Genomic DNA, 24,041 nt, shown 5'->3' on the forward strand with positions numbered 1-24,041 from the left:
AACTTTTACAGTAAGAATATAAAATGGTCAGAAATAAATGAAGAACTGGATAAAGAATGGAAAAATGTATTTATAAGTGATAATATACAGGTAAATACGGATATACTGTACAAAATACTGGAGAAAATTGTTGAAAAATATGTACCGAAAAAAAACAATAAACAAAAGACGTGCATACCAAGAGACAGAAGGATCTTATTTCAGAAAATTAAAAAGTGGAAGAAAAATCTTGCAAAAGAAAAAAATGTGTGGAAAATGAGGGAAATAAAATGTAAGATAGAAAATGCAGAACAAAAGATTATACAGTCGAAAGAAAATGAAAAAAGGGACTTAGAAGAAAGGACACTTCAAAATATAAAAAGAAACCCCAAAGTACTTTACTCCTATGCAAAAAAGATGAATAAAAGGAGAATAGAAATAGGCCCTCTAAGAATTGAAGGACGGCTAACGAATGAAAAAAAGGAAATATGCAACATATTAGCAGAAAAATATAAGAGTGAGTTCACGCCAAGAATTGCGAATGAGAATAATGAAACAGAAATGAGAGAAGAAAATGTTGAATATCTAACGGATATAGATATTAATGAAGCAGATATTGTCACGGCTATAAACGAAATTAAAAATGGATCGGCAGCCGGACCAGATGGAGTTCCAGCGATTTTGTTAAAAAAAACTGCAAACACTATCGCGAAGCCACTTGCAATACTGCTAAGACAGAGTATAGATATGAGCGAGATATATGTTAAACATAAATTAGCTTATATAACCCCTATCTTCAAAAGTGGATCAAGACTAGAGGCAAGCAATTATAGACCTGTTAGTCTAACATCACATATTATGAAAGTGTATGAGAGGGTAATAAAAAAGAAAATAATGAACCATTTGGTCAAAAATAATTTGTTTAATATGGGTCAACACGGTTTCGTACCTGGAAAAAGTACACAGACCCAACTGATAGCTCACTATGAAAACATATACAATAATATGATATATGAAAAAGACACAGATGTGATCTATCTAGATTTTGCAAAAGCCTTTGACAAGGTAGACCATAACATATTGGAGAAAAAATGAGAAAGCATAATATTGTGGGAAAGATAGGAAAATGGGTAAAAGAATTCCTGCAAAACAGAAAACAGATAGTGGTTGCAAATGACGAGAAATCAGATGAAGCCCAGGTAATATCTGGTGTGCCCCAAGGTACGGTATTAGCTGCACTGCTATTTGTTATTATGATCTCAGACATAGACTGTGATGTTGAAAACTCCGTAGTGAGAAGTTTCGCCGATGACACAAGAATAAGTAGAGAAATTACTTGTGATGAAGATAGGAACTCACTACAAAGAGATCTAAACAAAATATATGAATGGGCGGAGATAAATAGGATGGTATTTAACTCCGATAAATTTGAATCAATAAATTATGGAAACAGAGAAGGAATGGTGTATGCATACAAGGGACCTAATAATGAGACAATCACAAACAAGGAAGCAATTAAAGACCTTGGTGTAATTTTAAATAGGAATATGTTATGCAACGACCAAATAGCAACACTGTTGGCTAAATGTAAAGCAAAAATGGGAATGTTATTCAGACACTTTAAAACAAGAAAAGCTGAACACATGATTATGCTTTACAAAACTTATGTGCGTAGTACACTCGAGTACTGCAATGTGATATGGTACCCACACTACCAAAAGGATATTGCGCAAATAGAGAGTGTACAAAGGTCCTATACTGCTAGAATAGAAGAAGTTAAGGACCTTGATTACTGGGAAAGACTGCAATTTTTAAAACTATACAGTCTAGAAAGGAGAAGAGAACGCTACATGATAATACAAGCATGGAAGCAAATAGAAGGAATTGCTGAAAACATCTTGGAGCTTAAAGTATCAGAAAGAGCAAGCCGAGGTAGATTAATAGTGCCAAAAAGCATTCCAGGTAAACTGAGAAAGGCGCACAGGACATTAATCCACAACGCACCAGCATCGATAATGCAGCGACTATTTAATGTGCTGCCAGCTCATCTAAGAAACATATCAGGAGTGAGCGTAGATGCGTTTAAAAATCAGCTCGATAAATACCTAAGATGCATCCCAGACCATCCAAGACTGGAAGATGCAAAATACACTGGAAGATGTATTAGCAACTCTCTGGTGGATATACGAGGTGCCTCACACTGAGGGACCTGGGGGAACCCAAACAAAAAATAAGGCAATAAGGTAAGGCTCTCTCTCTCTCTCTCTCTCTCTCTCTCTCTCTCTCTCTCTCTCTCTCTCTCTCTCTCACAGACACACGCACACATACACATACACACATACATACACATATAAATATATATATATATATATATATATATATATATATATATATATATATTTATACAGTATATATATATATATATATATATATATACATGTATATATATATATATATATATATATATATATATATATATATACACACATACATATACATATATATACACACACACACACACACACATATATATATATATATATATATATATATATATATATATATATATATATATATACAGTATATTGTATGTGTGTGTATATCAAGGCACTTTTCTTCTCATAGCGCCTCCCAGCCTGGCGAGGAATTCAACCGAGTTTGGTTGATCCTGTTAGGGTGCCACAGCCCACCCTCCTCCGATATCCACCACAAAATAATGAAGCTTCATATGCTGAATCCCCTACTGCTGATACCTCAGCGGTCACCAAGGCGACCGGAGGAAGCAGCAAGGTCTACTGGAACTGCATCACAATCGCTCGCCACTTCTTCCTATTTCCAACACGCTCTTTTGCCTTCTGACATCTATCCTCCTATCACACAGAGCTTTCCTCAACACGATGATTTAAGCAAGTAAACAGACTTATTCACATTGCAATTTTTATAATTAATGAACAAACATACAAAAGAGATATATAGGTAAAAAAAATAAGCATTATGTTTGAAGACAATTAATTTCCATCTCGTTTCTATAAGCTGATTCTAGTCTTTTACAAATTTTATGTAAAATATCTCATTCCTCAAAATAATTAATATTGCGTTGAATTAAATTGTGAATAAAGATAACTTATTTGTGAAAGAGTATTTTAAAACATTTTTATGATAAATCGTTTATAATTTCCATTTAATGCACTCATGAATGACAGAGGCAAGGGATACCATAATGGGCTAGAGACTGATCATATAGTATGATTAACAACACCCAAGACAGTTTTCTCTCCATTAAGCTAGAGCCAGGGAGGGCCAGGCAATGGCTGCTAATGATTCTGCAGGTAGACCTACTTGATACCACCAAACTCCCTAGTGAGGGTAACACACTACTTGAAACCATCGAGCTTGAGCGGGGGTTCGAACTCCCGTCCAAAAAATTGATAGACATGGACGTTTCCAAAAAGTTGCCAACAACTCAAAATAGAAAATCTAAAGAAAGAACGTTATGAATAACCATTCCATGGTTACGTATCCATTTCCATCCAGGTTTCTAGTTTATCAATGTGATTAATAATTACACTAAGAAACAGTTTTTTTTTCATGGTTCTTTCAACATCGGCTTACACTTCACTTCAACAAGGGTTTTACAGTCCAAATAACCTTACTCTTCAATGCAGCATCTTGAACATATTCGCGTCTGTTATCATCGCTATCTCTTATCTACAGTACATTTGCATCTGAACTGATGATCAAACAAGAGGCTTATGTCAGTTTAAATATTTCCCCTTTCGTTTTACATTATGGGCTTTGGGTAATTCTCTCACCATCTCTTATCTCTCGCTGCATGTGAGGAACTTTTAGTTGCATCTATCATATACTGTTAAAAAAACGCCATTTTAATCGTAAATTCTCGGTAAAATTGAAATGTTCTCGGCTGTATTTCAGTAAAATACAGGCCACCGTAATTTTTGCCCTACTTCGTTATTATCACTTACGAGCAGGTGACTGCATCATCACTCCTTTACGTCACTATCATTTATAAAACAGTAAATGCCTGGCAACAATTATTCCAGGATTTTTACCGTTTTTTACGGCAAGTTCTTAACAGTGTAATACAAAAGAAGTGTTTAATTTCTATCTATCGATCTATCTATCTATTTCAAAACAAACAAAAAAATTTGGCCCACTTTCCTCTCGCCTGATCTCTATCTACCCCACCCCACCCCCACTCAACCCTTCCACTATCATCACCACTTCCCCCTTCCCACTTCCTCTTCGCCAACCACCCCCACCTCGTTATTCCGTTTTTCATGGTGTTTTCCCATCGCTAAAACTTTGCTCATTAGGAAGATCATCATTTTATTGTCCTCTTAAGTTTGCGCCAAGTTTGGGCTCGACGGTTCTCTCGCCCGGCGGAAGAATCCCTAGGATAAGCTTCGTTCATTTATGCCTCCCATTAAACGGGCCCTTGATTCGAAAGGATAGGCGAGAGGGAGAGGAAGCGAGGATAGAGAGAAAGCTTTCCTATTAGCGGGGATAGATACGCATGGGAGTGATCTTGAAAGGATTCGGGCTGAGAAAGCAACATGTTCCGGTTAACTAGAATTGCTGAAGCAATTCTGATAACGCCAGTCTTGGCAATATTCTTTTTTATCTATTTGATAGAGGAAGGAATAGAAGAGGAGAGATTTTTAGGGAGACCTACCTTTTACTGATTTAATCATAATAATAACAGTACAATAACAGTATCAAGAGCACTACTACTACTACTACTACTACTACTACTACTACTACTACTACTACTAATAATAATAATAATATATACGAATCTCAATTTGAATTATACTGAAAAATAAACAAATGTTCAATCTGATCTCTAATATTCCGAAGACAATAGAACGAAAGGTATTTTTTCCTCTATTTCAAAGGCACGATGCAACATTGTATGCATCGTCTTAGAACTCTATTACCATTCACTTCGCCTTCCAGATATAGATTATTCAAGGTCAATTTTGGGAGATGAATAAGAGTCGAGAAATAACACTGATAAATTTCCAGGATTGCACCTTCGAAAACTAAGTAGAAAATACGTAAGAAAACGTTTCTATTTAATGCTGAAACTTTATTAAGAATACGACTGGAAGAATATACACAAATAAAGACTAGCAAACGGTAGCAAAATGCAACCACAATAGCCAACGTTAGTTGTTAGGAGACACTTAGATCGATTTAATATCAGTAAAGGATGGTTATGGGGACAAATGTAAGAAAATGAAAACAGGGTCAATAATAGAGTATAAAATTATCATCATCATCATCTACTTCTACGCATATCGACGTAAAGGGCCTCAGTCAGATTTCGCCAGTCATCCCTAACCTGAGCTTTTAAATCAATACTTCTCCGCTCATCATTTCTAACTTCACGCTTCCTAGTCCTCAGCCATTTAGGTCTGGGTCTTTTAAATCTTCTAGTGCCTTGGGGAGCAAAGTTAAACGCTTGGTGAATTAATCTCTCTCGGGGAGTGCTAAGGGCACGCCCAAACCGTCTCCATCTACCCCTCACCATGATCTCATCCACATAAGGCACTCGGGTAATCTCTCTTATAGTTTCATTTCTAATCATGTCCTGCCATTCAACTCCCATTATTCTTCTGAGGGCTTTGTTCTCATATGTTCAAAATCCGTTGGATACTGTCTCATTGTTATTCCACGACTCAAGTCCATACAGTAACTCCAAGCTAACTAAACTGATATATATATATATATATATATATATATATATATATATATATATATATATATATATATATATATATATATATATATTAGCCTGATTTTTATATGTAACTTCAGGCAATTTGATTGCCAAATTTTACTTAACCTAATCATTGTCTTATCTGCTTTTTTTCAATCTTTCATTTAACTCAAATTCTAAAGATTCTGTATTAGAGATCATAAATCCTAAATACTTAAATGACTCCACTTCAATAATCCTTCCTCCTTACAATGATATTTCATCTTCCATTGTATATTCCGTTCTCATCATCTGTCTTTCTTTTAAAATATAAATCTTGCTATCAACAAGAGTGGAAAAAAAACTTTCCCATATACAAAAAGACAACAAATATTCGTTATCAAACATTATTAAGTTAAAAGAAAAGACAGAAGCGTCTTACCTCTCATCTTACAACACTAGAGAGGCATCAAATAAAGTAAGAAGTTACAAATCTTCCACTTAATGTGAAGGTATTAGCTTTCAGGAAAGTGAAGAGATAGGAATTTTCAACTCAATTGGAACGAATTGATTATTAATGACGCAAGAAAAGGTGGGAAAACTTTTCAAGGTTCAACGTAACAGAAATGGACTGACTTTAATATCGTTGGAAGAGGCATAACTCGAATCAATCGGAACAAATATACTATTAAAAGACTAGGAAGCGAATGTGTTAATTTCCCAAATAAAAAGTTGCACATAAAAAGATAAATAATCGATGTTTTCACTTGATAAAAGTGGATTAATTTCCAAAAGAAGAAATATACATAGCTAAAACGTTTCCATAATATGAGGAAATTAAATTTACCTAGCCAAACAGAACCTAACCCAACATAACCTTGCCTAGTCTAACGTAATGTGACCTACCCCAACCTAACCTAACCTAGTGCAACCTAACCTAACATAACCTAGCCCAAACTAATCTAACCTACCCCACCCTACCCTAACCTAACCTACCTTGACCTAACCCACCCTACCCTAACCTACCGTGACCAGACCTAACCTACTTTAACCTAACCTAACCTAAAACGACACTATTGATACAAATCTTAAATCAAACCGAAACAATCAAGAAAATAAACATATCCAAAATTTTCAATTAGTGTATGTAATTACTCACGGCAAAAAAAAGAAAAGAAAAAAAAAGTCGAATCAATTTCTCCGTCTGTGATTGGCCAACATTTATTCGTGAAAAAGCTACAATACAAAACCTTCATATTATTACTCATAATCAAACTTTACTAACATCAAAAGCATACAAACTTTCTGCATAACACTAAACCATATATTTAAATTTCTAAAATATGAAAATCTGCAAAAGAGTAAAACTTTGGAAGCCCAAGTCGAAAAAAAATTCATCTGATGATGATGACGATGTTGATGCAAACTCAGCCCTTGGCAAATATTGACGTAATTAAAAATTTCACAGTTACCTAAACAAGGACATTATTCGTTTATGCATGATACAAATCTTCTTTCGGAAACATTTTAACAGACACACGATTGTAGATCCTAAAATACACAAGTACTCACTCTCATGTGTATTTGCATGTGTAGGAAAAGACGTGATAAATCCATTATTGGTCGTAAATCATTTTACTATTTTACTAATGGATAATAATAGATTACTGTGATATTCTTACCAATATTTACCAGAAGGATATATTGAACACATGTCGATGTTGAAATGAAATATATGGATCTACTTTGTTTACGAATAAGTATGTAAAAAAATTCAAAACACAATTTCAATGTGGCTGCTGACTTTTTATACATATTTGAAAAAGTAATATATTTATATAAAAAAGCAAAATTAAAGAAACTAATAAAAATAAAGGATAAAATTGCATGAAAATAAATAAATGAAAAACTACAAAAACTAATGAATATACATTCTCAATGTGGTTACTGGTATTTTTGACATCTCAAAACGTAATATATTTATATAAAAAAAACAATGAGTGAAACTATTGAAAATAGAAGACGAAATTATATTAAAAGAATAATATGAAACACTACAAAAACTATTGAAATTACATTCTCTATGTGGTTGTTAATTTTTGACAAATTTGAATAAGTAATATATTTATTTAAAAAAGAATAATGAGCAAAACTTTTAAAAATGGAAAGCGAAATTATATGAAAACGAGTCAAATGGAACACTACAAAAACTATTGGAAACACGTTCCAGTGAGTACCCGCGCATTTTTCATGAGTTTGAGAACCATTCATCAAGGATTCAACGCCTGAACCTCACAGATTTTTTTTCTCATAAACCGTTCTTTTGCTCCATCTTATTCAAGAGCTTTCTCTCTCTCTCTCTCTCTCTCTCTCTCTCTCTCTCTCTCTCTCTCTCTCTCTCTCTCTCTCTCTCCATATATATATATATATATATATATATATATATATATATATATATATATATATATATATATATATATATATATACATATACATATACATATATATATATATATATATACATATACATATACATATATATATATATACACACACATATATATATATATATATATATATACATATATATGTGGTTCTCTAAAGATTGTAAAAGAAGCAGGGAAAGGAAGAGTAGACGATGGATTAACGAACTAAGAAAGTGTGGACTGGCATAGAACGACTATAAACTGACACAAGTGGAGAGACTTGTCTGAGGCCTTCGTTCTGCAGTGGATAAGTAACAACTGATGATGATCATGATATATATATATATATATATATATATATATATATATATACTATTATGTGACGAACCACTGTGCAAACAATTACCCCTTTATAATGGGCGGTAGTTCTCTTCACACAACAAAATAGAAGTCATATGGGTAGACTTCCAAATTCACTTGTTTCTTATTACGAGTGTATAAGATTGTTGATTATGATCAAATGTATCTTCTTAAAGCTGGTTGCAGACAACAGAAGCACCAATAGCAGGATAATTGGAGGACAGGAACAATAAACTATGTTATAAACAAAACTTTAATCTTACGTTAAACAAAACAATGAAAAAGCACTTCAAAACAACAATAATAAGCAATGCAAAGTGAATGGGTGAGTAAGGTAGATGAATCTCGTGGTGAGAACAATGTATTCTAACAAAACAATAAATTTGGGGTTACCTTATAACATGTAAGGTAAGAAAACAGGGATGATTTACAGCAGGAAGGCGAGTGTAAACAAAAGATAATGAGAAGAATAGAATGAAGATGGCGCTGAAATAAGGTGATGTATTTACAAAGAAAATGGAAAAATAAACTTTAGACAAATCAGATATGTTAACATATGTACAACATATGGGGATATCACAGTCCCCCCTTGTTTTTGTTTTTTTCCATTTCCCGAGGATCAACCGAGGTTATCCTTGATAATGAGTCTGCCACAATGTTTTCTCGTCCTGATATGGCGATTACTTGGATATTATGTGCAGATAGTATGTATGACCATCTTAAAAGTTTAGGGTTGAGAGTAGTGGACCTATGGAGATGCGACAGAGGAGAGTGGTCGCTGTAGACGTAGATCGTGTCTTGTCCATCAACATAGATCTCGTATCTCTGGATGGTAGCTACGATGGCGAATAGTTCTTTCTCCACAGTGGGCCAATTTAGTTGGGAACCCATAAATCGTCCACTGGAATAAGAGACTGGTAACAGATCAGCTAGTGGGGGCAGGTTTCCTGTTATGGTTGTTATTGGAGCAGGATGCTGTAATAAAATGCCCCCATATCCAAGATCACTAGCGTCTGTTTGGAGATAGAATGGTTTGGTGAGGTTAGGTGCCATTAATATAGGAGGAGATGACAAGTAAGTTTTTAGCTGGTTAAATATTTGATCATGTTGCTGGCTCCAAGAAAAATTTACTTTTGAAGAAGTTAAAGCAAATAGTGGTCCTGTGAACGGTGAGAAATTTGGACTGAACTTAGAGTAATATCCTACCATACCTAGAAATCTTTTTAATTCCTGTTTGGTAGTTGGAACAGGATAAGAAGTTATGGCGCTAATATTTGCATCATGGGGTAATACTTTACCACTGCCAACTCTATGACCAAGGTAAGATACCTGACCTTTGCAAAAATTACTTTTTGCTAAGTTGATCGTTAATCCATGTTGTTTCAACCTTGAGAAAACTTCTTTTATCTTTTGAATATGGTTTATCCATGTGTCAGAGGCAATAATGATGTCATCTAAATATACAAATACTTTTTCCAAGTCCTGTAAAATTAAAGACATTACTCTTTGGAAGGTGGCAGGTGCGTTGGCTAATCCGAATGGCATTACGTTATAACTAAATAAGCCAAATGGAGTGATAAATGAAGAAATTTCCTTTGCCGTTTCTGTTAATTTAATTTGGTAATAACCCTTCAACAAATCTATTTGGGTTAAGTAGGTCGAATTACTTACTTGGTCAATGATATCTTGTATTCTTGGTAGAGGATACGAATCTTTAATTGTTGAATTATTAATCTTCCTGTAATCGGTACAAAGACGAAATTTACCATTTTTCTTTCCTACTAGGAGACATGGGGAAGCCCATGGTGACGCACTGGGTTCTGCCAATCCTTCTCTTACTAAGTAGTTCACTTCTTCTTTCATGATACCCAATTTCTTCTGTGATGTTCGATAGAAAGCTTGTTTAATGGGTGCAGCACCTGGTTGTAGTTTGATGTCATGATCTAGCATGGTGCATCTGCCTGGTTTATCTGAAGTTATACTAGGAAATTCATGGAATAAAGCTACTAAAGATTTACATTTTGATGCAGATAAGGGTTTTAGATAGTCTGATAAGTTTTCCAAGATCTTTGAGTTTTGAGAATCCTGCCAAGATGCAGTTATTGGATCATCTGTAAATTGATCCATAGGACAATCTATGTATGGTATGGCACTAGTAATCATTACCGTTTTATTTTCAGCTGTGGAGGGAGACAAATAGGCCTTTAAGAGGTTTATGTGGACTAATTGAGTAGACTTACGCTTATCTGGAGTGGCGATTATATAGTTGGTTGGCGAGATACGTTGAGTGATGGTATAAGGTCCCTGGTATTTCTCTCGTAGGGGAGAGCCTGCAATCGGATGGTATAGCAGCACTGCATCTCCTACTTTGAAACTTCTGGTTTTAGCCTTTTTATCATAGTTAATCTTCATCTTCTCTTGAGCTGTTATCAAGTTAGTTTTGGCAATGGAGTGAAGATCTGAAAGTTTCTTGTTGAGTTCTGAAATATATTGGGAAAGAGGTACCTCATTATCTCCCAACTTCAGGATGCGTTCTTTGACTGAACTGAGGATAGTTCGTGGCCGTCGACCGAAGAGTAGTTCAAAAGGTGACATACCAGTAGACTGATTTCGAACTCCTCGTATGATGTACATGATCAGTTCCAAATCGCAATCCCACTCGTTACCTGAACTATGGATGTATTTCCGGAGAAGATTTTTAATGGTCTGGTGAGTGCGTTCTAATGCTCCATTGGTCTGTGGATGGTAAGCTGAGGATGAGACTTGGGTTATATGGTAATCTTTCATAGCTGTTTTAAATGCATGACTCATGAAATTGGTTCCTTGATCACATTGTAGTTCAGTTGGAAATCCTACAACAGTAAATATGGACACTAGTGACTTTAGGATGTTCTTGGCTGAAATGTTTCTTAAAGGTACTGCAAATGGATAACGGGTAGTTGGGCATAAGGCCGTAAGCAAGTATTCATGTCCCCTTTTTGTCTTAGGCAAAGGGCCTACACAATCTACTATGATCTTACTGAAAGGTTCTTTAGGCACAAGTATAGGTTTTAAGGGTGCAACTGGTACTTTTACATTAGGACTACTTACTTTTTGACATGTTGTACATGTTTTTACGTACTCTTTAATGTCATTCTTCATGTTTGGCCAATAAAAGTCTTGACTGATGCGTTCATATGTTTTAGTGATACCAAGATGAGAGTCAGCAGAGTGAGACAATTCTAGGATCAGAGGTCTTATATCCTTAGGAACAACTACCTGGAATAGATCCTTCCAGGTTTCTAGATGACTGTTCTTGCTGGACCTGAATTTTCTCATTAGTACATCATTATCAATATAAAAATAAGAACACTTGTTGGTATCCTTTGGTTTCACTTGGTTGAAACACTGCTGTAGAGTGACATCTTTCCTTTGTTGATAGCTAAAGGAATCAGGCTGGATCTTATATGTACTCATCAACTCGTTGAAATCCATAGGTTCAGAGACTGGCAACAGGTTTGATGATGATTCAGTAGGGGTGTCCTTTTTACTGCTTCGTGTCACTGCTAAGCATTCCTCCTGTACAACTTCACCTGGAGATACTGCTATTAAGTTTGTTAAGACAACAGAGTTAGCTATGTCATTACCCAGGATTACATCTACATTCTTGCATGGTAACAGTTCTGGATTTACAGCTACTTCAGTAGTTCCAGAGAAATAAGGACAATGAAGGTTTACATTAATGAGAGGCAACATAGACTTACTGGTTAAGTCATTAACTGCAACATACCTGTGAGTTTCACCTTTAGGTCGTATTACTTTAGGAGAGACGATCGTTTGAGAGGATCCAGTGTCTCTGAGTATGGTTACAGGTTTACCATTTATTTTGCCTGAGCAAGTGAAGAGTGCAAACGCTTGGGACTCGTGTGATGCACAATGGAAGGTCTTTTTCTTCTCCACCTTAGGTTTTGGTTCCTGTTTGGGCAGATTCATTTGCTTAGGAGAGAATTGAGGGGGATTAGGTTTTCTCTTTAAGTATGAAGCTGCACAATGTGGATCAGGACATTCTGAAATATGATGTCCTTCTTGTTTACAGTATGTACAAGTTTCCTTAGGTCTAGTTTCTCTATAAGGGGTTTTACCTACTTTATGAATAAGAGCATAGTCATCTGCCTTTAAAGCGGCTTTCTTAGGGTCAGATTCATTCTGCTCTCTTAGATACACATTAATGCTACCTGGTATTTTCCTTAAGAACTCCTCCATTACTATTAAATCTTTCAACTGCTCGAAAGTTTTGACATCTACTTTGTCTACCCACTTCTGAAACTGTTTAATCTTTCCATTCATAAATTCTAAAAAGGTCTGCTGAACTTGCTTCTGACTATTACGAAATATTTGCCTATAACCTTCCGCAGTAATAGAATAAGCATCAAGGATTGCCTGTTTAATTATGAAATAATCATGTTCCTCTAACATAGTGGCACATACAGATAATGCTTTACCTTTAAATGAGTTCCGGATGATCAAATACCATTTGTCCTGAGGCCAATTGAGATTCTTGGCTGTGTCTTCGAACACAGAAAAGTAGTTATCAGGTTCCCGTTCTTCAAATGTGGGCAGCAATTTCTGCACCTTGGCCACATCAAAGGGTTCGGGAATTAGCTTACCTTCTTCCTTTTCTTTCAGTCTTATAAATGCCAGATCCCGTTCTGTTACTGTGGCCGCTTCTCTCTCAATCTGCAGCCTAACACGGAGAGCTTTGTTTTTCTGTTCACTTTCTTTTTCTTGTTGCTCCAAAGCAGTTGCAGCAGCTTCCGCAGCAGTTTCCACCTTGATACGTTCTAGGGAAGCAGCGGCAGCAGCCGTGCGCTCAGCAGCAGCGGCTTTCCTCTCTTCTAACTCAGCGGCGGCAGTTGCGGCTCGTTCAGCAGCAGCGGCTTTCCTGTCTTCTACCTCAGCGGCGGCAGTTGCGGCTCGTTCAGCAGCAGCGGCTTTCCTTTCTTCTAACTCAGCGGCGGCAGTTGCGGCTTGCATCTTCATCTTTTCCAACTCCAGCTGTAGACTTAGTTTATCCAAGTCACTATTTGGATTGGTAACTGTTAGAGCTCGAACGTCAGCCAATTCTTCTTCTGGAACAATATCTTCATCTACAAGGAAGTTCAAAATATGACTGAGAATTACACATTTTACGGCAGTTACGGGAACCTGTACATCATAATAGCGAGCTAGATTCTTTAGGTCAGTTTTTGTGGCAACTGTGAGAGATTCCACATGATCCCGTGGTGATACAATAAATTGTTGCAAGTTGAAAGGCATTTTGAATGTCGCCCGTGGCACAAGATAAGTACAAACTAAAATAAATATACAAACTTTACAAGAATAAGTATAAGATCATACGATCGCAAAATAACAATCTTTCGATCACAGAAATACGAAACTGCGATCACAAAATTAAAAGATCGAGAGATCACAAAATTACAAAATTATATGATTAGATCACACTTACACAAAAATAGCTTAAATACAAAATTGAGTCTCGCGAAACTTACGATAACACTATAAAACTTTTATTCACAGTTAACAACTGAACAATGTTTTTTTTTTTATGCTCGAGATCTTGAACACGCGGCTAGCTACTTCATAATTACTCAAACGACACGCTTAACATCACAAACTTTTACAACAATTTTACCGAATCGGTAAACAAGGCTTTAAAACGCAAAGGTATTTTTTACTTTAAACATACCTAATTAGCACGTTCTAGTTTACATTTCCTTTTAATTTATACCAGCTTAAATACGATAACTTTTCAATGTTACATTTTAATTTATATAAATACTATATTCTCGTTATGATAAAGTATCTAGTTAATAGTCAACACCTAGTTTAAAGTAATTGATTATCAGAATAATGCGCAAACTGGACAAAATACGTAGTATGCGCTTTATAGATATAACAAGAGTAATTTAACACAAGTATTTAAATATTCATTTACCGACACGTAAATGTTATTTGTACACCAAAACAATACTTTTAACACCAAACAATATATAAGTTAATTTCCTGACTAGAGATAACGATTTGAATTACGAAAATCTCCGAAATTGGAAATTGGCTAAATTCACTTAAGAAATTTATATAACAAAATAAATCACTTTATAATGAAATAGAGATGGAGGAAATTTCACATATTATAATGAAACTTAATTTAATAAATCACATATAATGAAATTTGACTTTATTTCCTAAATATCACTTTTGAATGGCGATTTTAAGAAATGGCAAAATCTTAGGGCTTCAGATTTTTTTTTTATGAGAAATCTCTGGGATACGAGATTTGAGTAGGCGAAACTTTAAAAGCTACCTACTGGGGGCATCTTCAATTAATAAGGGTGGTTTAGAAGCTGGACAATCAGCATACCTAAGTCTTAACTATATTAAGCGTGACTTGTTCCTCTTACAACCAAATGACTACCCAGACATATTATACATAAATGTCTAATGAGAGGGAGACGAGACATCTACCTTACCTTGGAATTATTACTGTCTTCCTTTATCCTTGGTACGCCACAACACAACACTCGATACTGTTCATAATCACTGGAACTGTTCTTTCACGATTCAATCACTTGAAATAAATTTGATGAATCATATCGCACATCAGATCCCACATCAGATCCCGGACAGGCCCCCAACTATTATGTGACGAACCACTGTGCAAACAATTACCCCTTTATAATGGGCGGTAGTTCTCTTCACACAACAAAATAGAAGTCATATGGGTAGACTTCCAAATTCACTTGTTTCTTATTACGAGTGTATAAGATTGTTGATTATGATCAAATGTATCTTCTTAAAGCTGGTTGCAGACAACAGAAGCACCAATAGCAGGATAATTGGAGGACAGGAACAATAAACTATGTTATAAACAAAACTTTAATCTTACGTTAAACAAAACAATGAAAAAGCACTTCAAAACAACAATAATAAGCAATGCAAAGTGAATGGGTGAGTAAGGTAGATGAATCTCGTGGTGAGAACAATGTATTCTAACAAAACAATAAATTTGGGGTTACCTTATAACATGTAAGGTAAGAAAACAGGGATGATTTACAGCAGGAAGGCGAGTGTAAACAAAAGATAATGAGAAGAATAGAATGAAGATGGCGCTGAAATAAGGTGATGTATTTACAAAGAAAATGGAAAAATAAACTTTAGACAAATCAGATATGTTAACATATGTACAACATATGGGGATATCACAGTATATATATATATATATATATATATATATATATATATATATATATATATATATAATATAGACTCACAAAGGTGAATGCATCAATCCTTGTCAACATTTAATAACTCTGTGTGTGTGTAAAAGACTTTCCCTCACTCTCCCGACTCAACGATAACAACCACAAAGAAAATAAATAATAATTTCCATTTACTTAAAAATCAATGAGCTATGAATAAGAACGCTAATCATATTGTCCAAAAGCGCATTTTATACATAGAACTCACAGACAATGTAGATTAGCTACGTTATTGTTTAACCAACTTATTCCTTTTAAAAATCAATTTATTAAACAAACACGAACCAACGAAAGACAAATAAACGTGACACAAAGACCCGAATTATGTGGCATATATAAAATAATTACCAGCATCAGGAGAATAAACTTCCCTGGCAAGCATTTTCTTATATTTGCAGTGCAATCATCTTCAGGTGAATTAAGCAGAAAATGAGTGGAAATTTTTTTTATACTTTTCGTTATTTTATTTCATTCTGGGATTTTACATAAACGTCTGTTTGTTCTGCTTTCAGTAATATTCTCCTACACCAGTTCTATGAAGACGTGTATTATGTCAATACACGAATGCTGTGGAGAAGATCTGATTCTTTGGTATTCGTAGTGCATTGTTAGAATGAGGTTTGAGTTAATATATAACTCTAGATATCATACGAAATAGGTTAATTAAGCAATTTCTATCTAAAATTATAATTCAAAAATGAGAGAGAGAGAGAGAGAGAGAGAGAGAGAGAGAGAGAGAGAGAGAGAGAGAGAGAGAGAGAGAGAGAGAGAGAGAATTGAAAAAAAATAAGTAAAAAATTAACAAATTTGCTTAGGAATTCACCAAGAAAGAAATACCGAGGAAAACTAAAAATTATATTTGGAAAGTTTCAACTTCCATGTATTAAGTTTTCACTAAATGCACCAAACCATTATTCGCCTGCTTCTGAGATTATTAACATAAAAGTGTAAGGAGTTTATGTATTGAAATACATGATAAATTTACCATTAAAGATCTGCCCTGGAGCAACAATAAACTCTTCTATAACGTTTCCAACGCTTCTTAAAGGGTAAAATCACTTGCTTCAACACTACTTGCACTCAAAAGCTTTATAATGCTTGGTAAGGAGATTTCCAAAAAGCATCAACAACAAATCTAGTGGAAAGAAAAAGTCTAATTCTTGAAAAGATATCCACTGGAGTGGGATTTGAAGGTTTTAAAGGCCGCTCATGAATGGCAGAGGCAAAGGATAGTGACATTGCCCTATCAAACAGGACAATGCCTTAGAGACTGACCATATTACTTATGATCAGCGCCCAAGCCCACTCTCCACCCAAGCTAGGACTAAGGAGGGCCAGGCAATGGCTGCTGATAACTCGGCAGATAGACCTATAGGCTCCCCAAAACCCCCCATACCTTAGCTCACAAGGATGGTAAGGTGGCATACACTTATGGCACTAACGAGACTGTGCGGGACTCGAACCGCCGACTGGCAAACCTCAGGCAGAGACGTTACCAATCAGGCCACACAGAGAGAGAGAGAGAGAGAGAGAGAGAGAGAGAGAGAGAGAGACTATAACTGGCGACATCAAAATATGAAATTTTTTTTACAAAGTAACAGAGAGAGAGAGAGAGAGAGAGAGAGAGAGAGAGAGAGAGAGAGAGAGAGAGAGAGAGAGAGAGAGAGAGAGAGAGAGAGAGAGAATTTAAAAAATAAGTAAAAAATTAATAAATTTACTTAGGAATTCACTAAGAAAGAGATACCAAGGAAAACAAAAAATTATATTTGGAAAGTTTCAATTTCCATGTATTAAGTTTTCAGCAGATACACCAAACAAATTTGCATCTAATAATATTAACTTTAAAATGCGTGGAGATACACATCTAAATTTCATGAAATTAAATACATGATAAATTGACCAATACAGATCTGCCCTTGAGCAACAATAAACTCTTCTATAACGTTTATAACGCTTCCTGAAGGGTAAAATCACTTGCTTCATCACTGCTTGCACTCAAAACCTTTATAATGCTTGGTAAGGAGATTTCCAAAAAGCATCAACAACAAATTTAGTGGAAAGAAAAAGTCTAATTCTTGAAAAGAAAGCAACTGGAGAAAGGATGGAAGAGTGGGGTTTAAAAGCATTAAATGCCGCTCATGAATGGCAGAGGCAAGAGATAGTGACATTGCCCTATCAAGCAGGACAATGCTCTAGAGACTGACCATATTACTTATTATTAACGCCGAAGGCCCCTCTCCAATCAAGCTAGGACCAAGGAGGGCCAGGCAATGGCTGCTGATAACTCTGCAGATAGACCTATAGGCTCCCCAAAACCCCCCATACCTTAGCTCACAAGGATGGTAAGTTTGCAGACACTAATGGCACCAAAGAGACTGAGCAGGACTCGAACCTCCGACTGGCAAACCCCAGGCAAAGACGTTACCAATCAGGCCACACAGAGAGAGAGAGAGAGAGAGAGAGAGAGAGAGAGAGAGAGAGAGAGAGACTAAAGCTGGCGACATCAAAATATGACATTTGTTTTTTTTACAAAGTAAACGAGAGAGAGAGAGAGAGAGAGAGAGAGAGAGAGAGAGAGAGAGAGAGAGAGACTATAGTTGGCGACATCAAAATATGACATTTGTTTTTTTTACAAAGTAAACCAGAGAGAGAGAGAGAGAGAGAGAGAGAGAGAGAGAGAATAGCTGGCGACATCAAAATATGACAATTTTTTTTACAAAGTAAACGAGAGAGAGAGAGAGAGAGAGAGAGAGAGAGAGAGAGACTATAGCTGGCGACATCAAAATATGACGGTTTTTTACATAGTAAACGAGAGAGAGAGAGAGAGAGAGAGAGAGAGAGAGAGAGACTATAGCTGTAAAGAAATACTAATCCGAAAGGAAACTTCATCGACTGTTGGCGTCAAGGTGAAAACTATTGGAAGATCTCTTCTCTGACTCGAACCAAAAACCAAAGGATATATAGCATCATTCAGCCGAGAAAGCTTTCCTAACAACCTCAAAGAGAAGTTGAATTGAGAAGACCTTATGGAAAAGTTGAAGTGGCAAGTCTGTCGGTGAAGTGTATTCAATATAAGATTTTTTTTTTTTAATATTGAAACAAAGAGCTTTTAAAAAAAAATCTCCAGGGCAATAATCTTTCATGATAGAGATATTAAGACCAAAATGCTTATTTGTTCTTGTGAATAAAGTAAATGAAATTATTTTTTTGAACAAAAGTCCTTTTTTTCCGAGGGTTCAACTTGGCAATATTAATAATATGTCCTAAGATTAATACTTTAAATAAATGAGTACATTTCACCTTCGCTATACCAAGGAATTAAATGTTTCATGTCTATTCACTTGATAAAGGGAAATGGTTCATATTTGATTGAGCAAAGAAAAAGTGCAATATATATATATATATATATATATACTGTATGTATATATACATATATATGTGTATATATATATACATAAATATATATATATATATATATATACAGTATATATACTGAGAGAGAGAGAGAGAGAGAGAGAGAGAGAGAGAGAGAGAGAAGCTAAAATTAGTGTACAGTGAAAATTAAAACAACAAATAGCATGTATGTTAACTGGAACCTTGGTGTAAGATATAAAAACTGGATGTGATATTTGGAGCTTCAAACTATGATGTTTTATTCAACCTATGATCTCTAACTCACGATTTTTTACCTCATCCTCCACTTTCCAACTTAACCTACAATCTCTTATTCCACCTACGGTCTCTTACTCAACTTTTGAACTCTTACTAAACCTACAATCTCTAACTCAACATATATTCTATTACTCAACTACGATCTCTGACTCAGTTTACAATCTCTTATTGAACCTACAATCTCTTACTCAACCTACGATCTCTTACTCAACCTATGATATCTTCCTCTACCTACAATATCTTACTCAACTTACGATCTATTCCTCTACCTACGATCTCAAACTCAACCTACAATTTATTACTCAACCTACGATCTCTTATTCAACTTAGACTCTATTATTCAACCCACGATCTATACTAAATTAACATTCTATAATTCAACCTACGATCACTAACTCTACCTACAATCTCTTACTCAACCTATGATCTCTTACAACCTATACTCTATAACTCGAACTACGAGGACTAACTTAACTTACGATCTTGTACTCAACTTACATTCTATTACTCAACCTACAATCACCAACTTAACCTACGATCTTTATTCAACCTAGATCTCTAACTGAATCTGCTTTCTCTTATTCAACCTACGATCTCTTACTCAACCTAAGATCTTGCACTTAACTTAGTCTACTACTCAACTTACATTATATTACTCACCTACGATCACTAACTAAACCTATGATCTCTAACTCAACCTATGACCTAGTACTCAACTTACATTCTATTACTAAACTTACGATTAATTACTTATCCTATGATCTCGTACTCAACCTACGATCGCTAATTCTACCTGCCATCTCTTGTTCAACTTGCAGTCTTTTACTCGACCTAACATCTCTTATTCAACCTGCAGTCTCTTGCTCGACCTGCCATCTCTTGTTCAACTTGCAGTCTTTTACTCGACCTAACATCTCTTATTCAACCTGCAGTCTCTTGCTCGACCTGCCATCTCTTGTTCAACTTGCAGTCTTTTACTCAACCTAAGATCTCTTATTCAACCTGCGGTCTCTTACTCGACCTGCCATCTCTTGTTCAACCTACCCATTCCTTACAAACCAGACAAAATACGACGTATATGAATGACAAATAAGCTACTCGCAAAATTGCTCGTTTCAGAATAGAAGTGAATCTCTAAGTAATCTGAGTTTCATGTTATTCCTACATCTGAAAAAGAAATTCGTCTTTTTTTCCGCAAATAATTATCTTTATAAAGACGCTAATCTGATACTATTTTGTCAATGACAAATATGTAAAACTTCATCATTGAAAATTGATAATCTGGTGCTTCATTACTTTTATTGAAAATTATTTACTTTAACGATCCATCACAAATCGAAATATTTCCATAATTATTCTATAAGAAAATAGTCAAAATTTTGTGTCTATCAACACATTAACTACTGCACTGCAATTTAAAGGTTTAAAGGTCGGTTATGAATGGCAGAAGCAAGGGACAGTGACATTGCTCTATCGTGGAGAACAATGCTCTAGAGACTAACCATTATGATCAGCGCCCAAGCCCCCTCTCCACCCAAGCTACGACCAGGGAGGGCCAGGCAATGGCTGCTGATGACTCTACTGATAGACATATAGGCTCCCCCAAACCCCCCAACCTAAGCTCACAAGGATGGTAAGGTTGCAGACACTAAAGGCACTAAAGAGTCTGAGCGGGACTCGAACCCCGTCTGGCAATCACCAGGCAGAGACGTTACTAATCAGGCTACAACAACTCTCAACTTAGTAAGGGTAAAAAAGACTCTTTGGCTATGGTAGGCAGCCCTTCAAAAAGGACACTCCAAAATCATACCATTGTTCTCTAGTCTTGGGTAGCGCCTCTGTACCATGGTCTTCCACAACTTTGGGGTAGACTTCTCTTGCTTGAGGGTACAATCAGGCAACAAATTCAATCTAATTTCTCTTCCTGTTTTCTTTAAGTTTTTAGTTTTATATGAAAGACCTATTTTATGTTGTTACTGTCCTTGAAATATTTGCTTCTAATTGTTCATTACATATCTTGTAGTGTATTTCCTAGTTTCAATTCCTCACTGCGCTATTTTTCTTATTAGAGCCCTTGGGATTATAGCATCCGGCTTTTCCAACTAGGGTTGTAGCTTAGCTAGTAATAGTAATAAAAAATAATGTGTGAATAATGGAAATGAAGGCAAACAATGCTGTTTCCTCCGTTCTTAATAGAACCCTTTCTAAATACGTTACAGTAGGTTTTATGTACGTCATATAAGTCAATGAAAAATAAGTCAATGAATACTAACAAATACTTTAACTAAGCGCTCTCTCTCTCTCTCTCTCTCTCTCTCTCTCTCTCTCTCTCTCTCTCAATATTGTTACAAAAAAAATTAAACAATTTTCGTTTTACAATTACTGAAGTTATTAACATAGTTATTAATCTTACATTTCCCTCTTATACAAACAAATATACACTCGACATTGTACCGACCCTAGATAAAAAAGGGAATACGTGCACACTCTTTCTCTTTAACCAATTGATGAAGTGCAATGTATGCAAAACGTGAAGGTAAACACTTACAAATACTCTCTCTCTCTCTCTCTCTCTCTCTCTCTCTCTCCCAATTTATATTTTTCGTCCCCCAGTACGGCCGACAGGAAAAACACATTCTTCGAATGGGTAGAAGAAAAAGCGGATTCGGTGTTCTAAACGGATGGTGTTTTGATGCTCCCCTGCAAATTGAAAACACTACTCGCGCGAGAAAAAAAAAAACAAAAAAAACTTGAAAAAGTATTCCATTTATAAATAGTGGAAACGGTATGGACAGAGAGAGAGAGAGAGAGAGAGAGAGAGAGAGAGAGACTATAGCTGACGACATCAAAATACGACATTCTATTTTTTTACATAGGATACGAGAGAGAGAGAGAGAGAGAGAGAGAGAGAGAGAGAGAGAGCGAGTAGCTGACGACATCAAAATTTATTTACTTTTCACATTGGAAACAATATGGCTTTGAAATGTTTCATGAAAGAAATCACAGAAAATAGAACCAAACTTATTATAGTTTTATAAATAACAATCCAACCCTTCCCACCCTCTCTCATTTCCTAACTACAACATGACTGTTGTGGTTTCCGAGTTTACACCTTTTGAATAGGGTATGACTACTCCCTTTCCCCCCTACCCGAGGGAGAGGGTGTAACCTGATAGTTGTATGTCTGGCAATCCCTGTCAGCGTGACCGGAATTATATATATATATATATATATATGTCTAGTATCTTGCTCTTTATCATATAGGGTAGATTACTGTGTGTGTGTATGTATATATATACACACACACACACATATATATATATATATATATATACATATATATATATGTATATATATATAAATTAATAAATATATATATATATATATATATATATATAATATTATGAATATGCCAAACTACCAAAATCACTTTGAAAAATAAACACTTCGTGTCTTTAAGGTCACTCGCTCTGAACGTATGAAATTATTTCATACATTATCTTTCATCCATTTCATTCCTCTATCAAAAGCGGAATCGAAGCAACAAATTCTTAGAAATTAAATTTTAAAATCACCAGAAACCTAAAGGATTAATATGTATCTCTTTTAGATAAAATAAAATCTTCTACCATAAATACAATGCGTTTAGGAAAATGCAATTTTTAAACAAGCTAAAAATAAAACATGTTGTTATAAAAGCTCCCTCTTTTATTAGATTATCTAAATTCGCTTATCTATGATAACATTGCATTGTTACGCAGAACTACACGATAAGAGCTATCAATAAAATACACATGGATAATTGAACGAACATGGATTCCGCTTTCTATAACCTAAGAATTTTCTGTTCATAGAAAAAAGTTGCTGTTCCTTGAAAAGGAAAATACTTATGCGAACAACTATAGCAAATCTTGTAAGCATAAGTAGTAATCAATCTAAAACACGGGCCTTTAAAAGGGGCGCCTCACATTACGAAGCGAAATTTCCTATTGCATCGACTTAATGAATAACAATAGAAAACTCAAATTCATATTTATTGTTATCTATTTAAAATGAAAGATAACTATTCTCTCTCTCTCTTAGTGAGAGTCAGATTGAGGTTTTAAATCGATCTCTCACAGACGGAGAATTTTATTACTCCTAATTCTCTCTCTCTCTCTCTCTCTCTCTCTCTCTCTCTCTCTCTCTCTTCTTCTTCTTCTAAGCAGTCCTTCGTCCCAAGACAGCCCAGCTGATTAATATTGGCATGGGCAGTCAGTCACCATCTATGAAGGCCTCATTGACATAACCAGTAATATAAACGGCTTCTCACTTCCCAAACAATAGTTAGGGAGAGAATAGTTAACATCAAGCAATGGATGACAGTGGAGTATGAAATTGAGTTTGTTGAATAATGAGAGTTAAATGGCAAGACAGGATTAGAGATGAAACTATAAGAGATTAACCAAGTACCAATGTGGATGAGATCATGGTGATGGGTAGATGGAGATAGGGTTGGGCATGCTCTACGCACTCATAAGAGATTAGTTCACCAAATATTTAATTGGGCTTCACATGGCACTAGAAGAGTTGGAAGACCAAGCC

The sequence above is a fragment of the Palaemon carinicauda genome, chromosome 30 (genome assembly GCF_036898095.1).
Source record: "Palaemon carinicauda isolate YSFRI2023 chromosome 30, ASM3689809v2, whole genome shotgun sequence".
NCBI lineage: Eukaryota > Metazoa > Arthropoda > Malacostraca > Decapoda > Palaemonidae > Palaemon > Palaemon carinicauda.